Here is a 24,681-nt window from a genome sequence, read left to right as displayed (position 1 = left end):
ATACCTTCTACAAATTCTTCTGGTGTGACAAATTCCAAAAGAACCTTGGGGATTCTTGGGTTTTTAGAATAGAGGAGTGTCATAATCTTTGATGCAAAATATTTCTCAAATTTTAGGAAATTAGCATCATCTATGTCCCTTGACAACACAGTACTCCATAGTTGCACTGGCATCTTTTCTCCCCCCTTCTCTTTTATGAGGTCCAATCCACTTGCAAAGTAATCACCACCTTTGAACAAAATTAGATGCATGAGGAGTGAATACCATCAGAAAGGCCTATCCACCTTCCCATTTTTTATTCCTAACAACCCTCCATGGATAGCATCAGTAATGAAAGAAGCATAATCAAATGTTACAGCAAGAGAAGGATTCAAAATCTGAGCAATCATTAGCAAGTAGTGATTGGGCATATTTGCCTCAACATCTTCTCCCAAAATCTGGCAAAGTGACCAATACATTCCCTTAGCCCTAAGGGTGAATAGATTCAATGAGAAAGGCTCTTCAGTGTTGGGTCCTAAAACTATCAACCCACCTATCTTCACAAAAAATTCCTTAAGAGGCTCATTTCTAAGGTGGTTCTTCTGTGCACTGTATATTTGAGCTAATGATTTGAAATTAATGGGTTCTAGAAAATTGGTAAACTCATTAAGCCCAAAAGCACTTCTGAATTCTTCATTATTGATTTCAATAAGGGCTTTCCCATTTATGTCCCTAATTCTCCTTGTGACTGGATCATAGTTATGTGCAATTTGAGTCAATAGATTCATATCCATGAATACCTATGGAACTACCAACTTCCCTACATCTAACTCCCAGATGCTATTCTGTGGGGCTGGAGAATTTCTCATTCCGAATCCAACTTTGAATAACCCCAACCCAGACAATCCAACCCATGGATCTCTCAACCAATTACCCTTATCATAAAACCCTTCTCCTATTTTCAGATGAGGAGCTCTAGGCACTAATTCTTTTACTTTTTATGCCTGATTAGTTGACAACATCAACTGCTCAAGAAAATCATCACAAATGGCCCTCTCCTGATAATTAACTTTCCCAGAAAATTCTCTCTTAGGTGCCATTTTAAGATATGCAAGCAATTAAAATACTACCCCCAACTGGTTCTGTGACAAATCAAGACCTTAATTAAAACACCACAAAGAAACTGCCACACAAGAGTACAAGAAACCTGCTTTTAGCTCGAAGGAATCTGCTCTGCAACTGAATTGACTTGCTCTGTATTTCAAGAAAATAGCTCTGTATCTGCTACTCTACAACAATTCTTTTGAATGATACCTTTACTCAATCGATAGGTCATATATGGTACCCAGGCTCTTAACTGCGACATTGATACTGCATGCTTCGACCGTCCCTTCAGAATTGAATTCCTGAGAGAATTCAAATTTTTCGCTCCAACGGGTCACAACATTCCTACACATTCTTTCCTTTCGCTCTTTCGCTGTTTCACGAAGCATAACCTTCGGGAAATTTTGTTAAACAAAATCATGCCAACTGTCCGATCAAAAGAAACTTGATCATCGTTTACACTGATTTAACATTCTCGCCTTTGCGCTGGGCCCCACCTCCTTTTCACCATTTCGTGGGCTTTATCCTTCGAGCACTTCTCCTTCATGAAGCCATTCCAGATGTTAGATGGAACTCTAACTGCTCAACGTTTAACTCTTACCAAAACCGTTGACATCTTCATTAACCGCGCCTTTACCTTAACTGCTAGTGGTCTTTCGCTATTTCGTGAAGCTTAAACAACTTTCAACTTCAGGCCATGAAATAATGTGAAGTGTTGGATCAGATCGGAGATGACCATCCTTTAAGGGAAACCTTTATACTTGTTTTACTTACGCCACCTTTTCATTGGTTATTGATTAGCATGTGGCACCCAACCATTAGCTTTTAAAAATCGTTCAAGCATAGTTCAATGTCAGCCACGTGTCTCTCCCTTATACTGCTGGTTACACTTTAGTGGGCCCTCAACTTCTTCTGAAACCACGTGTCCATGGACACATCACCATCTAGCATAACACCTGGGTACCCTCTCTTCTTTTCACCATTTCGCGAAGCATATCCTTCGGTTGGTTCGCAACCGCAAAATAACGCCAGCCATTGGATCAAAATGGAGTTGATCCTTCTTTAACCTCATGCTTTATCTGTCTTTGGGGATGAAAAACCTTTTCACCATTTTGCGGGGCATAAAACATGAGGACTTTACCTTTGTGAATTCACGTGGGCCATTAGATTATTCTTGACTTGCTCAATGCTTAACAATCTGAATTGAATCCGGTAGATGTGGGCCCTCTGACTCAACTTCAAACACCTAGCATCGAGTCACTTTCAAAGCTAACATGTCAACTTTTCATTCACTGAGAGAAAACATTAGATTCCACCTCATCCTTGCTGCCTATATCTGCCAGGTCACTTTTTATCTTGCGGCATGACTTACCTCTGGGACCCACCTTTTAACCCTTAGACCCACCTTGCTGACTATTATGGCCTCTGCCACATGCCATCATCTTACTCCCCTTCTCAACTAGCTGGACCATCTACTTGGAGTGCCATGTCATTTCGCCACTTCGTGAAAGCTAACTGTCGAGCATCTTCATCCTGTGAAATAGCGCAAACTGTTAGATCAGATTGGACTTGATTACCTTTTAGTCACTTAGAAAATCTTCATTGCAGGTCCCACCAAACAATTTTGCCACTTCACAAAAAGTATTTCACTTGCAAGTTCAGGCTACGAAATAACGCCAACCGTTGGATCTTGGACGAGATGAAGCCTCTTTAAACTGGACCAAAAGCACCATTTAGAATGCTTCTCCCTTTCACCATTTCGTGAGTCTTAAACCACGCGCAACTTCACCTAACGAAATAGAGAAAACTATAGATCTACCTGAGAATTGCGCACAACTTACTGGGCCCAACAACATTAGGAAGAGAATACATAAGGTGTAAAATTTTATGATTAATTCAAATAACCGCCTAGGCAAATGACAAGGGGGGACACTTCCTACGACCCCAAGACCCATTACTTAAGTGGATAAAGTTACAAAGGAATAGAAACCAGAGGGTTTTCTGATAAAACATTGAATGATTTAAAATTAAAACTCTAAACCCCTAGGGCCTAACATAGAGCTGAAGCAATTGATAGTGTGTCTAATTCAAAATTTCAAAATCTTAGCTGATTATGGGAAAGGAAAACCCATTTTTTAAATAGTGATAACAACAGCTTTGACTGGGGATGGTTGATCGCAAGGTCAACACAAGAAAACTCAGAAACTCTAGAGAAACAGACCAAAACACAGACCCAAACAAAACAACAAGAAAGAAACAAAATATATACAAACAAAGGACCTAGTGTGCATGGACGTCAAGAGAAATAATGTTTTAGGAATTGTCCACACACTGGAAATTCCTGTATTTCATCATTCATATTCTTCACAAAATATGAATCCTTACCATTTAAGTCACAGACCACAAAAGGGCCAATCCATAATGATTCAAATTTTTTATGCTTTCCCTTGTCCTATCCTTTTGCATTCCACTGAAGAACAATGTCATCAATTTGAAACTTCCTCAATGATGTCTTTTTATCAAAAAGGTATTTGGACTGCAATTGGATCTTCTGATTTCTCTTATGAGCTAAAGCTTTGAGCTCTTCCACCTCCACAATTTGGATCATCCTATTTTCCATAGGTTCAGATAGCTCCATGTCCTCATTTTGCAAGAACTTGTAAACTAGAAGAAGATTATTCACTGGCAATCTAACTTGAGTACCATAAACCAATTCAAAAGGTGACATTCCAATGGCCTTCTTGACTATTATTCTATCTGCCCACAGAGCTAACTTCAATTTTTTATCCCAAGATCTCTTACTTTCTTCCAGGATTTTCTTGATGATATTCAAAAGGCTTTTATTGCTGGATTCTACTTGTCCATTCCTCTGAGGGTGATATGGTGAAGAGTAAGACATGAGTATTCCATGACTGGTACAAAACCCTACAAACTCTTTCGACCTGAAACTCATGACATTGTCCATTACCAATTTAGTAGGTATTCCAAACCTAGTTATTACATTATCCATTAGGAAATCAATGACAACCTTACTTGTAGCTCTTCTTGTAGGAATAGCTTCTATCCATTTGGTGAAATAGTCAGTGGCTACTATGATCCATCTGTGACCTCTTCTTGACCTCTCAATAATCTCTCCAATAAAATCAATACCCCACTAGACAAAAGAGGCTTCCACTGTGATTGGATTTAGGGGTAAGGCTCCTTCATACTTCAGCTTGGATGAAAACTTCTGACATGGGTCACATTTCCGGACATATGCGTGAGCATCTTTGAATAGGGTAGGCCAAAAGTATCCAGCCTGGATTATCTTACTAGCAGTTGTCTTAGCAGAATAATGACCCCCACATACTCCATCATGCATTTCGATCAACACTCGTTTAGCCTGGAATTCATCCAAACACATTAGTAATTCTCCATCTCTTTTTCTCCAGAACATATCACCTTGAATGAGCACATATTTTTGAGACTTGAGTTTCAGAGTTGTTTTCTAATTATGTGTCATTCCTTCTGAGAATACAAAATCTCTTAGGAATCAGACTATCTCTGAGTACCAAGGTTGCCTTTCAATGCTAGTGACTGAAGTATCTCTGACTTCAACATTATGTATTTCAACATTCATAAGATTAGACTCAATCACGAGCTTAGCCAAACCTAAACCCCTTACCAATTTGGTGATCTTTATCTCCAAGTCAAATTCTTGAATTCTATTAATCCATCTGCATCTTTTCCCTATAACCTCAGATTGGGACAAAATATCCTTAACTGTAGCATGTGGGACATAGGCAATGATATTTGCATTTACTAGATATGGCCTAAAAGCCTTGACAACTTTAACCAAAGCATAAGCTTGTTTCTCCATGGTTTCATATTTTAATTCCACTGCTTGCAAAGACTTGCTGTAGAAAGCTATGGGATGTTCATATCCCTTATTATCCTTTTGTAACAATACTGCAGCTACTGTATGATATGAAGCAAAAGAAAACAGAGAAAAGGGCTTACTGTAATCAGGAGATTTTAACACTGGTGCTTCCTGAATGGCCTTCTTAATTTCAGCAAAAGCCTTTGATGCTTCTTGATCCCAAAAAAATTTGGTGTCCTTCTTGAGCAACTTGACAGTAGGCTTCACTATCTCTGCAAAATTTGCAATGAATCTCCTAACAAAATTTACTTTGCCTAGAAAGGATTGAATACCTTTTACATTCTTTGGTTTAGACACCTTGTTTATTGCTTCAAGTCTTTCAGGGTCTATCCTTACCCCTTCCTTGGAAACAATGTGTCCCAATATTTTTCCCTCAGTGACTCCAAAATGACATTTCTTAGGATTTAGTGACACACCAAATTCCAAGGCTTTATTGAACACCTTTTCCAAATGTCCACAATGATCATCAGCCTTCTTAGAAAAATAGGTTAGATCATCTTGATAAACCACCATGATGATATTGATGAATTCTTTGAAGGCTACATCCACAACTCTCTGAAATGTAGCTCCAGCATTTTTCAATTCGAATGGCATTCTCACATAGACATATGTTCCCCATGGAGTAGTGAAGGCAGTTTTAAACTGTTTAGATTCCTTCACTAACACTTGATTGTATCCTGAAAAACCATCCATCATGGATAAAAGATCACAACTTGTCACTCTCTACAGCATGGCTTCCATATTTGGGGAAGAGTAGTTATCTTTCAAGGAAGCCACATTCAAATTTCTAAAATCTACACACAATCTAATGTCCCCATTTTTCTTTCTTACTGGGACCAGATTGGAGACCCATGAAGAATGTCTTATAGGTTTGATAATCCCCCCTTCTCTTAATTTAGTCAACTCTTGCTGCATCTTAGTTTCTAATAGGGGATTGATGGGTCTCTGTTTCTGTCTAAAAGGCTTAGCATCTGGAAGTAAAGGAACTTCATGGTGAAAAAGATCTTGTCTATATGCCTTTAGGTCTTCATAAGACCAAGCAAAAACATGTTTATATTTCCTTAATAAATTAATAAGGTTAGTCTTGACATGAGGGGGTAGTTTCTTCCCAATGTATACTAACTTAGGGGATGATTCAGTCCCCAGATTTACCTCCTCTAATTCTTCCAACTTGGTGGTAGACTGCTGATGTAAGTGACTGTCATTGTAACTAAACATGCTTTCTAGCTCTACTAGCCCTTTAGGTATTTCGTTGGTTTCCAACTGGACCAAATCATTTCCAAACACTATTTCCCTATTATCAACCACCTCCACTAGTGCATTGCAATCAATCTTCTGTCCATCATAATCATCAACACATTGGATGAACCTAAGAATGTCTTCATCATTAGCAAAAACTTGCTAATTGTAGACATTATCAGGAATATCAGGCCTAGATTTTATTTCCACAGTGGAAATACCAGTTAATGTTGCATCATCATTTTTCAAGGCAACATTAGCTAGGAAATTTGCCATAATATTCTTTGATTGCTCTATCCAATTAATAGAAAATGCACTAAAATGCTTAATAACATCCCAAACTGCATGTTTATATCTCTTTAATCTATCATTCTTGGATGCATATTTGGATCTTACCTGAGATACAACTAAATCTGAATCCCCTAACACTGTCAATAGCTGAATTCCATGCTTCTTTGCAACTTCAAGCCCTAAAAATAAGGCTTCATAGTCTGCAGTATTATTTGTGCACTGGAAAGCCAATAAGAAAGAATACTTAAAGGTTATACCTGATGGGGATACAAAAAGAACCCCTGATCCAGATTCTTCTTTGGAGCAAGCTCCACCAAAATACATCTACCATAATCCATACTATTGTGCTTCTAATTTGACCACAATGGGGTCAGTATTCTTCAATTGGGGTAAAATTAGTTGAAGTCTAAAGTTATCAAGATCTACATCAATTATACAATTGAGCATATTAGGGTCTACATTTTCAATTACCCTAGGAGCGCATGGCTCTCTATACAATTTGACCTAATTTCCATTGATTGGAATGGTGGCATAAGATAAATCCAATTGAACATTTCCTCCTACTGCTGCTGCCCACTGCCTGGACAGTAACATACCATAATGGGGCTTGGTATCAGTAACAATAACATCCATTTTATAAGTTGCCTCAGGGAATGCTGCTATTTTTACCTCAATATCTTTCATTGTACCTATCACAGGTACTTCCTTGTTATCCATAACATAACACTTCCCATATACAATGGTTACTGACAATCCTAACTCTTTCATGACACCATAGGGCATTACATTAGTAGCAGCTCCTGAATCTATCATGCAATTTTTTATCAACTGGTTGTTTACTAACAAAGTAACATAGAAAGGATCTACCTATGAAGGCTCTTGAGTGATAGTGGTTCCAACATAAACCTCCAGGGTTTGGAACTCCTGATCCTTTCCAATTCTAGCTGAACCGGTGGGTAAGACTGTGTCATTATCAGATACACTAGAAAATAAAGACAAAGCTGCATCTCTATGTTCTTTAATCTTGAATAATTCTACTAATGGGACAGTGACCTTCATCTGAGTAAGAGCTTGAGCCATGTCAAATGTAGAACTATTGCTTATTTTAGTATTGGCTCTAACTCTTTCTGTCTTGAGCTGACTTGCCTTTTTCACTATGGCAGCTCCTTGTATATCACCAGTGTTTTTATCATTTGTACTCTTGGGTAAATTTTTAACTTGTTCCCCCTTTTCTTGACCAATCTTAGGAACAGTAGTAGCACTACTTGCTGCCCCCTTTTGAGTGACCTCTTTTATGAACATGGAACTAGGTTCACCTTGATCAGTGTCCTTCTTAGTGCTCCTCAAGTTATAGTTGTGTTTTGCTTTGGCAATGGCAGCTTTAGTGAGATTTTTAACTTCTTCCTCACTAGGCCTTCTAAGATGAACTTCTTCATCCTCAATTGTTACCACATTCAATGTAGGATGCCAATCTAAGGTTAGTTGTCCTTGAACAAACCTTTCATTATCTAGCACATCATTGTATTCACTTTGTATAGACTCCTCATCACTTTCTATGATGGTTTCAAACATATTGATGTCAAGCTCAGCTTCTTGTCTCATAGATTCTTCAAGAGCCTGAGCCACTGCACATTGATGAGGAGAATGTGGTCCATCACAAGCAATACACTAGGGAGTATTTTCTATATTATGGACAGTTTTCCCTTTCAGAGGATCTAGAGTGTCCTGACTTTGGGCAATTATAGGCTTCTCATTTTGGGGTTTTCCATATTTCTAGTTGGTATTATAAGGCATGTCATGCAGTCTAGGGGGTCTATCTTGCCAGTTATAATAAGGTTTGTCATTTTTGTTTACCTTGGCAGTCAGATCCTTCATTGTAGTAACTAGCTTCTCTATCTTATCTTCCTCCTTAGCAACTTTATTAGGTTGTTGTTTTGTTTCTTGCCATAATCTACCATCTGTTCTTCTTCCTAACTTCCCGAATGCTTTTCTATTACTTTCTACATTTATGGTAATTCTAAAAGCATCTCTCAAGTTATGTGGATTCTTATCTCTCAGGATATAGGCCATCTTAGAATCAAATGCATTGTAGTAGGTATTTAAACACATGTTATCATCTAATCTCATCACCTGATACAATCTATGCATGGCCTTTTGGAATCTGGCATTGAATTCAATGACCATTTCATTATCAGACTTTCTAATGTTATTGAATTCATTGAGCATGAAGCTCACATTAGTCTTATCAACATACTGCTCTTGAAAACAATTTTTAAAATCCTCCCATGATCCTATGTTATTAACTGGAAGACCTCTGTACCAATCTCTTGCATCATCAACCATCGATTGGACAAACAGTTTCATGATAACATCTTCATCCACTATCTCATAATCATTTATTAAGTCCCCAAAAGATTTTAGATGTTCCTCAACACTAATTGCATTGTTCCTAGCAAATTTATGGAGTCTGTCTCTTAACTCAGTAGGAACATGATTAGGGTATCCTGGGATCCCATCAAAGAACAATTGTCTATATTGTTCTAAATTGATTGGTCTCCTTTGAAAAGGGGTAGTAGCATTATTGTTTCCCATGGTCATTTTAACTTTTGGAATTGGAGACTGAGATACTTGGGTGTACTAACTATTCACAGGGATTTGACTCACTGAGGCTATATTAGCAGGCACTGTGGGTTGAATTTTAACTGGGGGAAGGGAAATTTGTTGAGGATCAGGCTTACTAAGGTCTTCTGATGGAAATGTGATAGGGGGAGCCTTTAAGTAACTGATTTTTCTTTTTACTTCCTGATTTGCTGCTTCCAATTCATCTTTCTCTAGTTCCATTTGGAGATCCTCTTTTTCTTTCCTCATTCTTTCCATTTCTCTCTCATGTGTTGACAACCTATGAGAAATCTCCTATGCATTTTTAGATTCAATTCCATCATCCACCCATTTCTATTTTCGTTTATCCACAATAGTCCTAGGAAGCTGAGAATCACTAAATACTTCCCTTTTTGGTTGGACTACTGACCTATATGCTTGCTTGGCTTTGGGGATCAAAATTTCTCTGATCACAGGGCCTTCCTCATCACTCTTTTCTTTTTCCTTAGCTAGCACTTCAAGATCAGCTATTTGTCTAAGAAGCCTATCTCTCTCCATTAATTTAGCTTTGACTTCCTTCTCCTTATTTGCTTCCTTTTGGGCTCTTAGGGAGATTAGATGGTGAACTCTTTTATTCAGATCTTCAATTTCTTGGGACACTTTATCTTGATCAGGGAAAACCTCTTCAGAGTCGGATAAATTGACTTGATCTATGTCAATCAAACTAATGTTTCCATCTATTGTTCTAGGCACAGAGTGTCTAATTGTGTTTGAACTGGTCCTATCTTTTGCAGAGACACTAACATGGGATAAATCTTGATTTAAAACATGTGCATTATCAATATTTCCAAACAATCCAGAATGGAAACCTAATATATCTTGTTCAGAATCTCTGGAAGAAGAATTAGACTTTGCATACACAGGTCGATCAGGCATCTTACCAGTATTATTATTCTTTTGTACCCAAGTAGCATTTGATGGCTTGTGTAACAGTGATCTCTTCTGGCCTCTTCGTGATTGCTTTGGCAAACCCTCTTGCAAAGTTTCATGAGGATGCTTCTTCATGAATGATCTGGTGTTTTTTCCTCCTTGCATTATGCTTGTTCTCCTTTTAGAATGATTTATAATTCACAAGGACTGGTTCCGAAATAACAGAGTCACCACCCACAAGAATATGGGAATTATGAAAACAAGCTTTAGAATAATATGCAGGAATTCCACAAACACAATGATTCTATTTACAACTTAAGCACAAATCTGCGTTTGGATACTTAATGTGACTCTCCCTAGCAGAGTCGCCACTTTTGTTGTCTTCAAAATCTAATTCACTTCAACATCCTTATAATAAAATGATTAAAATCTATGCAGAAGAGATATTAAATGGAAGGAAACTCTTAGGACAACATATGACAAGGTTTGATTTAACCTTCTACACTTCAGACATACTCAGAGTCCAGGCGGGTATACCTTTGTGAACTAAATTCACACTTTCAAAAGTAAATCCACATCAAACTAGTCCAGAAAACCAGTGGATCTAATCACCTTGAAACTAACTGAAACAAAGGAATGAAAATTATACTCATATTCATGATTTTGACCTACAAAACATGTAATAGACAACCTCGATCTATACCAGTGCCTTATCCAAAGTCATAGAGTCATCTAAATTCAGACAATACTCCCCAAACAAGATATCTTTACACATCCCATTAGCTCGGCTTTTGTTGATCCCTATATATGCCTGACACACACAAGAATTTATGCATACCAATTTAAACTATGCTCATCAAAATTCAAAGTATCCTATAGAGAATTTACTGGTAGAAATAATCTTTGCATATTTAATTCCCCTCCTGAAGAGAAAAGCCAAGAAGAATATCTACTAAAAGTTGCCTTACAACTCTATTCAAACAAAATAACCCTGGATTATTCAGAATGAAATAGTAAGCAATTGCAAACACATTTGAAGATGACACAAAGTTTTCACTCAAAGCCGATGGTCTGTATATTGATATTGTATTCAAGAAAGTATTACAAAAACTTTTGAATATTTTCCATTAAACTTAGAAAAGCTCAAATAAATTTCTGCAGTGTTTTCTTACAATTATTTGCGATCATATTTTAATTAGTCCTGGCATCCATCTATAACAATATGGATACACATAGCTTCAGACTTTCCTAGGAGAATTTGTTACAATCATTTATTTTCTAGAAGAAGTTACAAAGCCTTTTACAAAAAACCATTACAAGTCCTTTTCGACTTCTGCAGCTTCTTCTACCTGCTATCCGGTTGCAACCTCTTCTAACTATTCAGGAGCGCTCTCTAACTGCTCTACATCCTGGATGGCAAATTTTCTAGTCCACTCATTGTACACATCATCAGTTGGCCACGCAGAATTAATCACTTTTGTCTTTGCCTTGGTTAACCTCTTCCAAGAATTTCTCATCTTATTGACCTCTGAATTGAGAAAACCATAATGAGATTTGATTTTCTCTATCTCCTGAACTGTTACAACAAAGAAGGAAGCATCATCTAAATCAACAATTCCTTTTATTCTAGTTGACAGTTTGGCCTCTAATTCCTTAAGCCATACTTGTTTGTCCTTCAGTTTATCTGGGCTAACAAAAACTCTTGGGAGCAATTCAAAAACCTGCTCAGCATACTCCTTTTTGAACAAATTGATTTTCTGGTCAGCATTATCCACCCCTTCTACCAATTTTACTAAGTCCTTGGTGGTGTCACAAGTGGATTTGATGATAGGATCAGCCCCTACTTCATCATAAGATACACATAATAAGTTCCAAGTCCCGCTCTCTAGGCTTCCACTTGTCAAAAATAGGTGTCAGAATGGCCTTATCTCCATTGAGCTCATTCCACATATCCAAAATATTGCTTATGTTATTATGTAACAGTGAGGCACTCATGGTATCTACAAAACTTGAGATGGTAGCCCTTACTCTTTCCTCATACTTCTTTGCATACAAGGCCTGAGACTATTTTAAATTCTCTAACTCTTGAGGAGTAATCTCAACCATTTGGGGGCTAGAAGGTGTTGGAGATGGTGGGAACTCAATGATGGGGCTGGTAGGTGGAGGTCTTGCAGGAGAAGAGGAGATCATCAATGTTGAAGACTCACCTTGATGGTACTGTCCTATCAACTGGCTTTGCAACTTAGCAATGATGCTATCTTGACCTCTTACCTCTTCCTTAGCACTGTTATAAGCCTTCAAAATTGTCTCCAATTTGACTTGAAGGTCTGATTTTTCTTTAGCCTCCCTTTCTGCTACTGTAACACTAAATTTTGTAGTCTCTAGCATAGTGCTAGCAGCTTCCACCACCCTTGTGTTCTGCACTCTCTTCACTATCATTCCACCAAGGTAGCTTGACCCTAGGGTGTCCTTACTTTTCTTATTCTCATCTCTCTTGAGAGACCACATGACAAGTGTAGCATTATCTTTCCTTAAAGTAATTCCCTCCATGGGCTTGGTTTCTTTTCTCACTGCCTCCAGTACTAGGGCATCTGTTATGTCCCACTCAAGGAGAATGAGCACTCCAGCTTGTGCCACCATATCTCTTCCTTGCTCAAGAGTGATGGTCTTAAATTCAACCATCATTTCTTGCTTTATTTCCTCCTCCACCAGAGCTGGATCTTTGTGAGGCTGCTCACCTTTTCTCTTCTCACATCTTGCATTGTATTTGTCTATATTTTGCTACCATACAAACTGCATAAATGCTTCTGATGTAACAAAATTGTTATCAGCCAAGAAGTCATCACTGGCCTGTTTGATCTCAAGATCTAACTCCTGGCCCTTAAATTCATTGGTAGTGACGTTTGTCTCAGCAGCAAGGGGCTCTTCTGGCATTCCTTCTTCTACTTCATCATATGCATAGTCTATTTCTCCTAGACTGCCTAACTGTATCAGTTATTCAGCTGCTGCCTATTCATCTCCTATGTGAATAGGGGATTGGGATGGAGAGTACAAGGCTGTATCAGATTGTACTTCTTTCCCTACTCTCTGCTTCTTTGGGCTCTCTTGGATGTCAATGACATCTTGTATCTTCCTCTTTCCTTTGGAGGTAGAGGGCTCCCCTGTTTTAGGCATCAACACACTATAATTAGATTTCTTGTGCAAAGTATAGTCACCAGGAGGGATTACTTTGGCAGAGGTAGACCTACTTAGAACCATTCTTGCCTTTTCAGGGTTTCTTTTAATCATAGCCTCCCTCTTTTCTCTTAGAGTCTGCATTACATCCTCAAAGCAAACAATTAAGAACTTTATTTTCTCCTCAAAAGGGAAAAAGCTAGACAATGGGTCATAGCTGGCATCAAACTGATGTACAAAATCTAAGGCTTTCTTATAAGCCACCCATTTTTCCTTCCTTAGCTCCTGCTCATCTAGATCAAACTCATTTCTAATGAGGTCTTCAGGAAACTGAAATTGATGGGATCTACCTCTACACATTGCTCTCTTTCTAAACATGCCATTGAAGAAGTCTTTTGGATCGGCACACCTAGATATTGTAGTTGACAAATGATAAGGTTTGAGAAAATCCTGAAAACAATTCCAACCTCCCTTGGTTATTATAAATTGGTGGGCTAATGTAACCGTAGGGAAAATAGTCCCTTTACCCCTGTCTGTTAGCTCTGCCTCTTGTACACTACCAATTTGCCTGAGGACTTCTACAATTCACACTTTGAGAGGGACCTGATAGGGCAATAAGAATGGAGTGCCTCTGAAACCAAAAACTCTGAAAACTATGGAGATAGGGTATAAATAAATATCACCCCAATTATGAACAATCTTTATACCTTTTGCAAATTCTTTTGGTCTGACAAATTCCAAAAGAACCTTGGGGATTCTTGGGTTTTCAGAGCAGAGGAGAGTCCTAATCTTTGATGCAAAATATTTATCAAATTTTAAGAAACTGGCATCATCTCTGTCCCATGACAGCATAGTACTCCATAGTTGCACTGGCATCTTTTCTCCCCCCTTCTCTTTTATGAGGTCCAGTCCACTTGCAAAGTAATCACCACCTTTGAACAAAATTAGATGCATGAGGAGTGAATACCATCTGAAAGGCCTATCCACCTTCCCATTTTTTATTCCTACCAACCCTCCATGGATAGCATCAGTAATCAAAGAGGCATAATCAAATGTTATAGCAAGAGAAGGATTCAAAATCTAAGCAATCATTAGCAAGTAGTGATTGGGCATATTTGCCTCAGCATCTTCTCCCAAAATTTGGTGAAGTGACCAATACATTTCCTTAGCCCTAAGGGTGAATAGATTCAATGAGAAGGGCTCTTCGGTGTTGGGTCCTACAACTGTCAACCCACCTATCTTCACAAAAAATTCCTTAAGAGGCCCATTTCTAAGGTGGTTCTTCCGTGCACTATATATTTGAGCTAATGATTTGAAATTAATGGGTTCGAAAAAATTGGTAAACTCATTAAGCCCAAAAGCACTTCTGAATTCTTCATTATTGATTTCAATAAGGGCTTTCCCATTTATGTCCCTAATGCTCCTTGTGACTGGATCATAGTTATGTTCAATTTGGGTCAATAGATCCATATCCATGAATACCCCTGGAACTACCAACTTCCCTACATCTAACTCCCAGATGCTATTCTGTGGGGCTAGAGAATTTCTCATTTCGAATGCAACTTTGAATACCCCAACCCAGACAAACCAACCTGTGGATCTCTCAACCAATTACCCTTATCATACAACCCTTCTCCTATTTTTAGACGAGGAGCTCTAGGCACTAATTCATTTACTTTTGATGCATGATTAATTGACAACATCAACTACTCAAGAAAATCATCACAAATGGCCCTCTCCTGATAATTAACTTTCCCAGAAAATTCTCTCTTAGGTGCCATTTTAAGATATGCAAGCAATTAAATACTACCCCCGACTAGTTCTGTGACAAATCAAGACCTTAATTAAAACACCACAAAGAAATTGCCACACAAGAGTACAAGAAAACCTACTTTTAGCTCGAAGGAATCCGCTTTGCAACTGAATTGACTTGCTCTATATTTGAAGAAAATAGCTCTGTATCTACTACTCTGCAACAATTCTTTTGAATGATACCTGAACTCAATCAATAGGAGGTCATATATGGTACCCAGTCTCTTAATTAAAACATTGATACCACATGCTTTGGCCATCCCTTCAGAATTGAATTCCTGAGAGAATTCAAATTTTTCGCTCCAACGGGTCACAACATTCCTGCACATTCTTTCCTTTCGCTCTTTCGCTGTTTCACAAAGCCTAACCTTTGGGCAATTTCATTAAATGAAATCACGCCAACTGTCTGATCAAAAGAAACTTGATCATCCTTTACACTGACTTAACAGTCTCGCCTTCGTGCTGGGCCCCACCTCCTTTTCACAATTTCGCGGGCTTTATCCTTCGAGCACTTCTCCTTCATGAAGCCACGCCAGATGTTAGATGGAACTCTAACTGCTCAGTGTTTAACTCTTACCAAAACCATCGACATCTTCATTAACTTCACCTTTACCTTGACTGCTAGTGGTCTTTCGCTATTTCGCGAGGCTTAAACAACTTTCAACTTCAGGCCACGAAACAACGCGAAGCATTGGATCAGATCGGAGATGACCATCCTTTAAGGGAAACCTTTATGCTTTTTTTACTTACGCTACCTTTTCATTGGTTACTGATTAGCATGCGACACCCAACCATTAGCTTTTAAAAACCGTTCAAGCATAGTTCAATGTTAGCCACATGTCTCTCCCTTATACCGTCAGTTACAATTTAGTGGGCCCTCAACTTCTTCTGAAACCACGTGTCCATGGACACATCACCATCTAGCATAACACCTGGGTACCCTCTCTTCTTTTCACCATTTCTCGAAGCATATCCTTTGGTTGGTTCACAACCACGAAATAACACGAGTCATTGGATCAAAATAGAGTCGATCCTCCTTTAACCTCATGCTTTATCTGTCTTTGGGGACGAAAAACCTTTTCGCCATTTCGCAGGGCATAAAACATGAGCACTTTACCTTTGCGAATTCACGCGAACCGTTAGATTATTCTTGACTTTCTCGATGCTTAACAATCTGAATTGAATCCGGCAGACGTGGGCCCTCTAACTCAACTTCAAACACCTGGCATTTAGTCACTTTCAAAGCTGACATGTCAACTTTTCATTCACTGAGAGAAAACACTAGATTCCACCTCATCCTTGCCGCCTATATCTACCAGGTCACTTATTATCCCACAGCATGACTCACCTCTGGGACCCACCTTTTAACCCTTAGACTCACCTTGCTGACTATTATGGCCTTTGCCACATGCCATCATCTTACTCGCCTTCTCGACCAGCTGGACCGTCTACTTGGAGTGCCATGTCATTTTGCCACTTCGTGAAAGCTAACTGTCGAGCATCTTCATCCTTTTGAAACAGTGCAAACCGTTGGATCAGATTGGACTTGATCACCTTTTAGTCACTTAGAAAATCTTCGCTGCAGGGTCCCACCAAACGCTTTTGCCACTTCACGAAAGGTATTTCACTTGCAAGTTTAGGCTGCGAAATAACGCCAGTCATTGGATCTTGGACGAGATGAAGCCTCTTTAAACCAGACCAAAAGCACCATTTAGAACGCTTCTCCCTTTCGCCATTTCGCGAGTCTGAAACCACGCGCAACTGCACCTAACGAAATAGCGAAAACCATAGATCTACCTAAGAACTGCGCACAACTTACTGGGCCCGACAACATTAGGAAGAGAATACCTAAGGCATAAAATTTTATGATTAATTCAAATAATTGCCTAGGCAAATGACAAGGGGGGACACTTCCTACGACCCCAAGACCCATTACTTAAGTGGATAAAGTAACGAAGGAATAGAAACCAAAGGGTTTTCTGATAAAACATTGAACGATTTAAAATTAAAACCCTAAACCCCTAGGGCCTAACACAGAGCTGAAGCAATTGATAGTGTGTCTAATTCAAAATTTCAAAAACTTAGCCGATTATGGGAAAGGAAAACCAATTTTTTAAATAGTGATAACAGTACACATGCTAATGCTTTTAGCTTGGAGGCTTCAACATCCACGTGAGGGAAGAGACTGCTGCAAATTGCATTTGTTGCGTGATTTCTATGTTGCCCTCTTCATCATCCACGCAAGGCTCCATTTCTTGCATTTGCACAAAAGGTTTTTACTAAACAAAAGATGCTTTCCCTGCTATTAACTTCTGTTAACTTTGAACAACAAAAGATGTTTTCCCAACTGCCACGTTATATTCAGGAAATGCTATCAGAGGGTGTGGAACTTGGCTTTTACGCTTGACACTTGCATTGTTTGAAAACTTTTGTTCTTTATCCAATCACAAGAATAAAATGAAATCTTCTCTCCAAATAAAAATGTCAATTACAGTCGAGCTAGTATTGATATGCATTACTCTGAATTAAGACCATTTCACCATTAAAAATAATGCATGGGCATGAGCCATGTCGGGCCCCAAAGTGGGTCCGACTAAAAAAAAATTCATTTTCATGCAACTGACCTCTGAAATGCCTCACAAACCTTAAACATACCTTTGGATATTATTGGCACCATTTTTGGATCATCAGACTGAGTTTTGCAACTTTCAGGCACTTACGCCACATTTTCGCATTTAATCGCGAAGACGTAATTTTCAAACTTGTCAAAACACCTTTCTGGACCTCACCATCTAACAGGCATGTACTTTGATATACAAGGATGTACTCTACCAAAGGGTTTCTCAAGACAAATCCCGAGTGAAGAGATATTAATTGTCAAAAATGACCAACTAGCTTTGTCGACACTACGGACCTAATGAAGTCAGTGCTCAGGCAACACATTATGCCTTTCTTAAAAATATTAAACGACCTCCGTAGACCCTCAAATTTTAGACACAAGTACCTTGAGGTATACATAAAAACTTAGAATTCTCAGTTTGATCAAAAGACTAACTGGGTTGAAATGGTGTGCTCATGAAAATAGCCACAATCTACTAATATAGCAATGAAAGTACGGACCACTGAAATAGATGGCTCAAGAAACCCTTTTGAAAACCGATCAAACGGATTGGTAGGAGATTGAAACTTGAAAAATAGATTGTCATTCCTACCAATAATAGCCTAGAACAAATATTGTGGCATGACTCTTACTGAGGCAACTTTTATACTTATGCAAAATAGGGCTCCGACTAGCAACTGAAACAGGGACTTGCCAAAACATACAAACTGCAAACGGATTTGGCTTTGAAAACTGAGCACATGGATTCATAAGGACTTGAAATTTTGTAAGCTAACTCATATTTATGCATACAATTGAATCCATTTTTAAATTCTTCATGACGATCAACAGGGAAAAAGATATAAACACTCAAAGTAGGCTACTTGGTAAAATCTGCATTTGCACCTAAAATGCACTTTCAGCTCACCCCTTGAAATTGATACATGGTAAACTTATCCAAATTGAATTCTAAAAGTTAAAACACACTACATAGGTCAAATGAAAGGTGTAGGACACATTTCCCGAGCCTTACCCTTTGAAAATCAACTGGCTCCATTTTACCCTCTCTCTAACTAGGCCATTCAAACTGACTCATTTGGAAATGCAGAGCAAAATTTTGAAATGGGCCTCTAAACTTGACTCAAATTTAATGAGTCCCAACATGACATGCTCTTTTGAAAACAAAATTTGTACATCAGACTTTAAAGTTCGATGTGCAAATTTGGGGTAAGTTTATTAGCACATCGGACTTTAAAGTCTGATGTGCGAGGGTAAAAACTTTTAGAAAAACCAGCACATCAGACTTTAAAGTCCGATGCGCTCATGGGGAAAAACAATTGATTGACATGTCGGGTTTTAAAACCCAACATGTCAATCAAATCAAGGTTATCATCCCGCATATCGGACTTTAAAGTTCGATATGCCAAGAAGTTTCCATCCAGCTGCAGATCGGGTTTCAAACCCCGTCATGTAGGTTGGAGAAGGATAAGACTAGGAGGCAAATCGGAGTTTAAAGTCCGATTGCCCTCTTGACACACCAAGCAAAACCAAAAAAAATAAAACAAGGCGGAAAAGGAAAAAAGAAGACAAACAAGAAGAAAAAACCCAAAAGGAAAACAAAAAACCCTACCTTCTCTACCACAATGATCGAAAAACCCGATGGTGATGTGATCAAATCTGAGTTACGATGAGTGAAAATGGAGGAGGATGCGTGAAGAAGAAGAAATCACAAGCAACAATGAAGAAATGAAACACAAAATTAAATAAATAAACCCTTTAATTAACAATAAATGTTGCATTGATTGCTAACTCGCAGTGCATGTCGGACTTTAAAGTTTGACATGCAGGCTAAAAACATGTGCAAGTCGGACTTTAAAGTCTGACATGCACTCTCCAGCCAAACAGTCTCCAGTTCAGAGTTTAAAGTCCGAACTGCAGAGGAAGACTACCTATAGGTCGGACTTTAAAGTCTGAACTGCAGGTAAAACTGCAAACTTAGAAAAACTTTGAAACACTAAAAATGAAAAGCAGGAAGCTAAATGAGCTAACCAGCGGAGTCGATCAAGCTCTCCTGAAGGTCATAAGGTACAAAATGGACCATTTTCATAGGGTTGCCTCATGATTTTGGCCATGCTGAAATCAAGGATAACAATGTTCAAACTCAATAGGCATCATTGCTTCTTTTCTATACACCATCTCAAAAGGTGTAAAACCATTTGGTGTCTTCCAAGTTGTTTGGTATGCCCAAATTGCTTCTAAAAGTCTATGAGACCAGTCTTTTTTATGAACAGATATTGTCTTGGTAAGAATAGCCTCAAGGTCCCTACTTGTAACCTCTACTTGTCCATTAGATTGTGGACGATATGGGGTAGATTTTCTATGCCTTATATTATATTCATTGACCAAGGATGCAATCAATGTTGAAGTAAATTGTGGTCCTTGGTCTGATACAATTTCCCTGGGTACTCCATATCTTATAAATATCTCCTCATAAAGGAACTTAGCCACTTTATTATCTCTTGCATGTGTCATGGCGTGAGCTTCCACCCATTTGGTAATCAGTACATACTTAAATGTAGGATTTTCCATTAGAAGGGGGATCAATTGGGCCAACAAAATCTAATCCCCATTTATCAAATGGTGCAACCAGTATTTGTGGATATAATGGCATCTCATCAGATTTAGTAGGTCTCCCTATGCGTTGACATCTGTCATATTTTCTTGTATATTGTGTTGCATCCTTATATATTGTGGGCCAATAATATCTTGTATTCAGTATTTTGAGTGCTATTCTTTTAGCAGAAAAATGTCCTCCACACGGCTCATCATGACATGCATGCAGGATATCATATGTTTCATCTTCTCTTACACATCTTATCATGACTTGGTCAGGTCCAGTATAAAATAAAAAATCAACAATCCATGAGAATTTAATCTTTTCTCAACTAACAACCTTCTTTCTTTAGGGGAGAAATGAAGTGGCATTTTAGTAGCAGCTAAATAATTGACAGTATTAGCATACCAGGGAGTGTGGGCTTGTATAAGGAATAGATGTTCATCTAGAAAATCATCATCTATTGTTGTAGGATCTTCCTATAACTGAAGTCTTGAAAGATAATCTGCAACCACATTGGACTTTCCCAGTTTATCAATAACCGTGATATCAAATTCTTGCATCAATAATAACTAGCGAGCTAATCTATCGGATAGTGAAGGCTTATTCATGAGATATCTGATTGCAATATGATCAGTATGCACAAATATGGGATACCTTGTTATATAGTGCCTAAATTTGTTGAGTGCATATATAACTGCTAACATTTCTTTTTCAGTGACTGTGTAATTTAATTCAGGCCCCTGCAAGTTCTTGCTAATATAATATATTGCACTCTCCAAGTTATCAATATTTTGTCCTAAGACTGCTCCTATTGTTAGGATTCCCAAAGATACTGAGAGGGGGGGGGGGTGAATCAGTATCTAACCGGTTGATGAATTTTCTAAACTTAATATAAGAAAATCATTCAAAAACTGTGGATCGATAAACCAAAATTAATACAGTAAATAAGAACAATAAGCACAACATGAAAGACACACCATAACACAATATTTTAATGAGGAAACCCGGTGTGGGAAAAACCTCAGTGGGATTTGTGACCCACAATATTCTCTTACTGGCCAATAAGAGAATATTACTGTTACAATAGGGGCCTGCACATGCAGGAAGGCCAAGTGCCTAGAGCTCACTGCTCAGTTACAAAACAAGTCTCAATGACTTACAAAAGTGGATTATGAAAATCCAATGTCATGTACTACTTTAGATCAGCATCGGCTATGCCAAGTTCAGTACCGGTTTATGCTTTGTAATAATCATAAACCCTTAACCAAGATCTGCCTTACAATTCACATATTAGGTCTGCAATAATCTAACCACACACACTTTCTAAATGATCTACAAGATCTCATACTTATATGAGTCTTATTACAATCTGCCATGTCGGCTTACAAAAAGATTTTACCATTAAATACAAAATACATTTAAACAAAATTCATGTCGGCCATGGTGTCAGTAATCAATCTTTTCGGTGTCAGCAAACTGTATGTCAGTGTAGAGTCTGTCAATGTCGGTGCCTACCGGTAACATATGATTGTAAGGTTGCCATCAATGACAATACCTTTAATCACCTACAATATCTCATTGGAGTGTGCATTTTCCAACAATCTCCCCCTTTGGCAATGATGGCAACACTCATGAGAAAAATCCAAAAGGTGTCCAAAAAGAATATGCCAGAATGTCTTATCAAAATGGTGTTATCAAAATGTGTGCTCCCCCTGAGCTGATGATGTCTTTCTTCTGATCATTTTTCTCATCGCCACTACTCCCCCTTTGGCTTCAATGATAAAGGTTGTCATTCACTGTCAATGGAGTGTGATTCCTACCTAGATCCTTGTAATCGATGGGTTACAATCTGATAGATGTCCGCCAATGCAAAATTTTGACCGTCGTTAAACCTTTCGTTGTCCTTTATTGTTGCTTTTGTTCTTTGAATTGTACCGGTGAGTATGTGCATTTTCTCTTTCGATGTCTTAAGTCCTAGAACCAGAGCCTCAAAAATTTCTTTTCTTAAAGAAATGAGGTAATCCAGTTTAGGACCTAGTTTGCATTTTAAATCCTTTGCCTTAAACTTTATCTTTTCTTTATCATTTTCTAATTTTTCAATTTTATCCTCAAGAACTACAATATTCTTTTCAACTTCCAAAAATGAATCAGATGTTCCTATTAAGTTGTCAGCAATATTGTTGATTTCTTTTTGTGCTTTGCTGATCTCTGAATCTATGTCCTCTATCAAAATATCAGTTTTGCAGGTATCTCTATATAGTTTCTTGAAATCCAAAATTGTTTCTCCTAATGCCGGTAATAAGGTTTCCATTTGTTCCTTATTCTTCTTCACTATTTCCTCAAAGAATTTTTCTTTCTCCTTATTCATTTTCTCTTTGAATGTACCTTCATTTATCTGGTCCAGTGTTATTAGGTTTCTGGTTATATACTTAGACAATGTGTCTAATTGGCTCAAAGAATCTTTATTATCTATGTTGTACTTTGGAGCTATCATCTTCAAAATTGGTAAAGTGTCATCTATAGCCTTATAAGCTTGTGCATTACACTCTATTATTTTATTTATTGAATCCAAGAGTACCTTTGTTACATTTGTTGGCCTAAATTCAGTCATTGATGTGTCAGATGCCTGTCTAACTATTCTCACAATTTGTAGTCTTCCGATTGTAGCGATAGCTTTGCTTTCCTCTTTCTTTGGAGGATCTGTTTGAGTTTGCATTTCCACTACCAAGGGCTTGGGCTTTTCAGATGAAGCCGGTGGTACAGTTTGAGTAGGTACCTGAGAAGGAGCCTATTGCTCTACCTATTTCTCTATGTTTTCCTCAGTAAGAGCTTGTTGCTCTTATGGTTTCTCTGTTTGTGCTTCAGATGATTTCACTATAGTGTCCACTACTGGTTTTTCTATGTTTACCTATGTGCTATCTACTGTCGGTGACTCAGTTGGTTTTTCAGTTTCAGTAGTTGTCGTGGCTCAATAGATGCATCAGTATGCACATCTATGGTCTTTGCCTTTCCAGTATCTGGGGGATCATTTGATCTTTCAGTTTGTTGTTGTTCCCCAATTCCAATGTTTTCAATTCCAATATTTCCTGTTGGTGGCTCTGTTGCCACATCTGTCTTCTCAGTTGATTCCTTATCCACCATAATATTGATTTCCTGAGTTTCAATGTTCATTGTGTATAACACCTCAGAATTAGTATTTGTATCCTCATGTGGAGTCTCCACATTCTCAATAGCCGGTGAACTATCAGTTAGTACCAGTGGAGTAACTGAAGGTGGTGACAAATTGTCTGTCACTTTTATATTTGGTGGTCCACCTACTTTGCCTTTTCCTTTGTCCGTATCCTTTTGGTATACCTTAAAGGGTTTTGGTCCTTTTAGTTCTTCTTGTTTTTCTTTCTCCACAAGGAAGATGTCCCATTTATCAGCTATTTCTTCAGAGATTTCATTCATTATGCCTGCCATTAGACTTACATGTTGGTGACCACTAGAAAAGACTGTCATGTTTGCTTCACTGATCAGTTCATCAATTTCCTCAACCGATTTCACTGGATGAACAACTAGCAATTTCTCAATCTTGATTTTCTTGTCTAGTTCCATAATGGCTAACCTTTTAGCATCAAGCTGCCTATATAGATCACTAGGAAAATCATCTACAACCTCTATCAAAACTTTCTTATAAATATCTAGGTGTAAGATTATACTATTTTCTATGCTTTCTTTCTCCTCATTTGTAAAAGTATCATACAATTTACTTACATTTGATAAGTTTCCATCATCTATTATTTCATTCAATAGGTTGTCAAGTGGAGGAATAACCTATTTTTGCTTTCTCTTCTTTGGTGTCATCTTTTTAGTTGGAGGCCTAACTACCTGTTGTTTTTGTCTTGTCTTTCTGGGTGTAGGTGAGGGTGCCAATGAGGGTTTTATTTTTCTTTCTACCCTTTTGAATACAATCGGTATCTCACTATCAGAAGAAGCTGCAACAGGTGAAAGATGTGTTTCCGGTTGAAGTCCTTCCAGTTCACTTTCCTTAATACCAGTTTTATTCAAAACATCTTCCTTTATTGCTTTTGTCTGTCTTGAATCTCTCATAACTATCTGCTCAGTTTTCTTAACTCTTTTCTGAGATTGATTCCACTTTCAATTGTTTCAGCATTGCCAAATATTTTTTTTGTCGGTTCCTTAGGGGCTTCTAAGAGGGCTTTTGCATAAGTTTCAATTATGTTGTCATCTGTCTCATATCCCATATCTGTAACCCAAATAGTTATAGGGACAACTGCCTCCATCCAGATTTCATCTTTCTTGATCACAAAGCATATAACCTTTTGATACTTATCAACAATTTCTTGAGATAGCCTTATTCTTGTCTTCATTCTTCTTTCAAAGTTTGAATATATTCATTTATGTTTTTCTCTCTAT

The sequence above is a fragment of the Cryptomeria japonica genome, chromosome 3 (genome assembly GCF_030272615.1).
Source record: "Cryptomeria japonica chromosome 3, Sugi_1.0, whole genome shotgun sequence".
NCBI lineage: Eukaryota > Viridiplantae > Streptophyta > Pinopsida > Cupressales > Cupressaceae > Cryptomeria > Cryptomeria japonica.
This window is presented reverse-complemented; position numbering follows the sequence as displayed.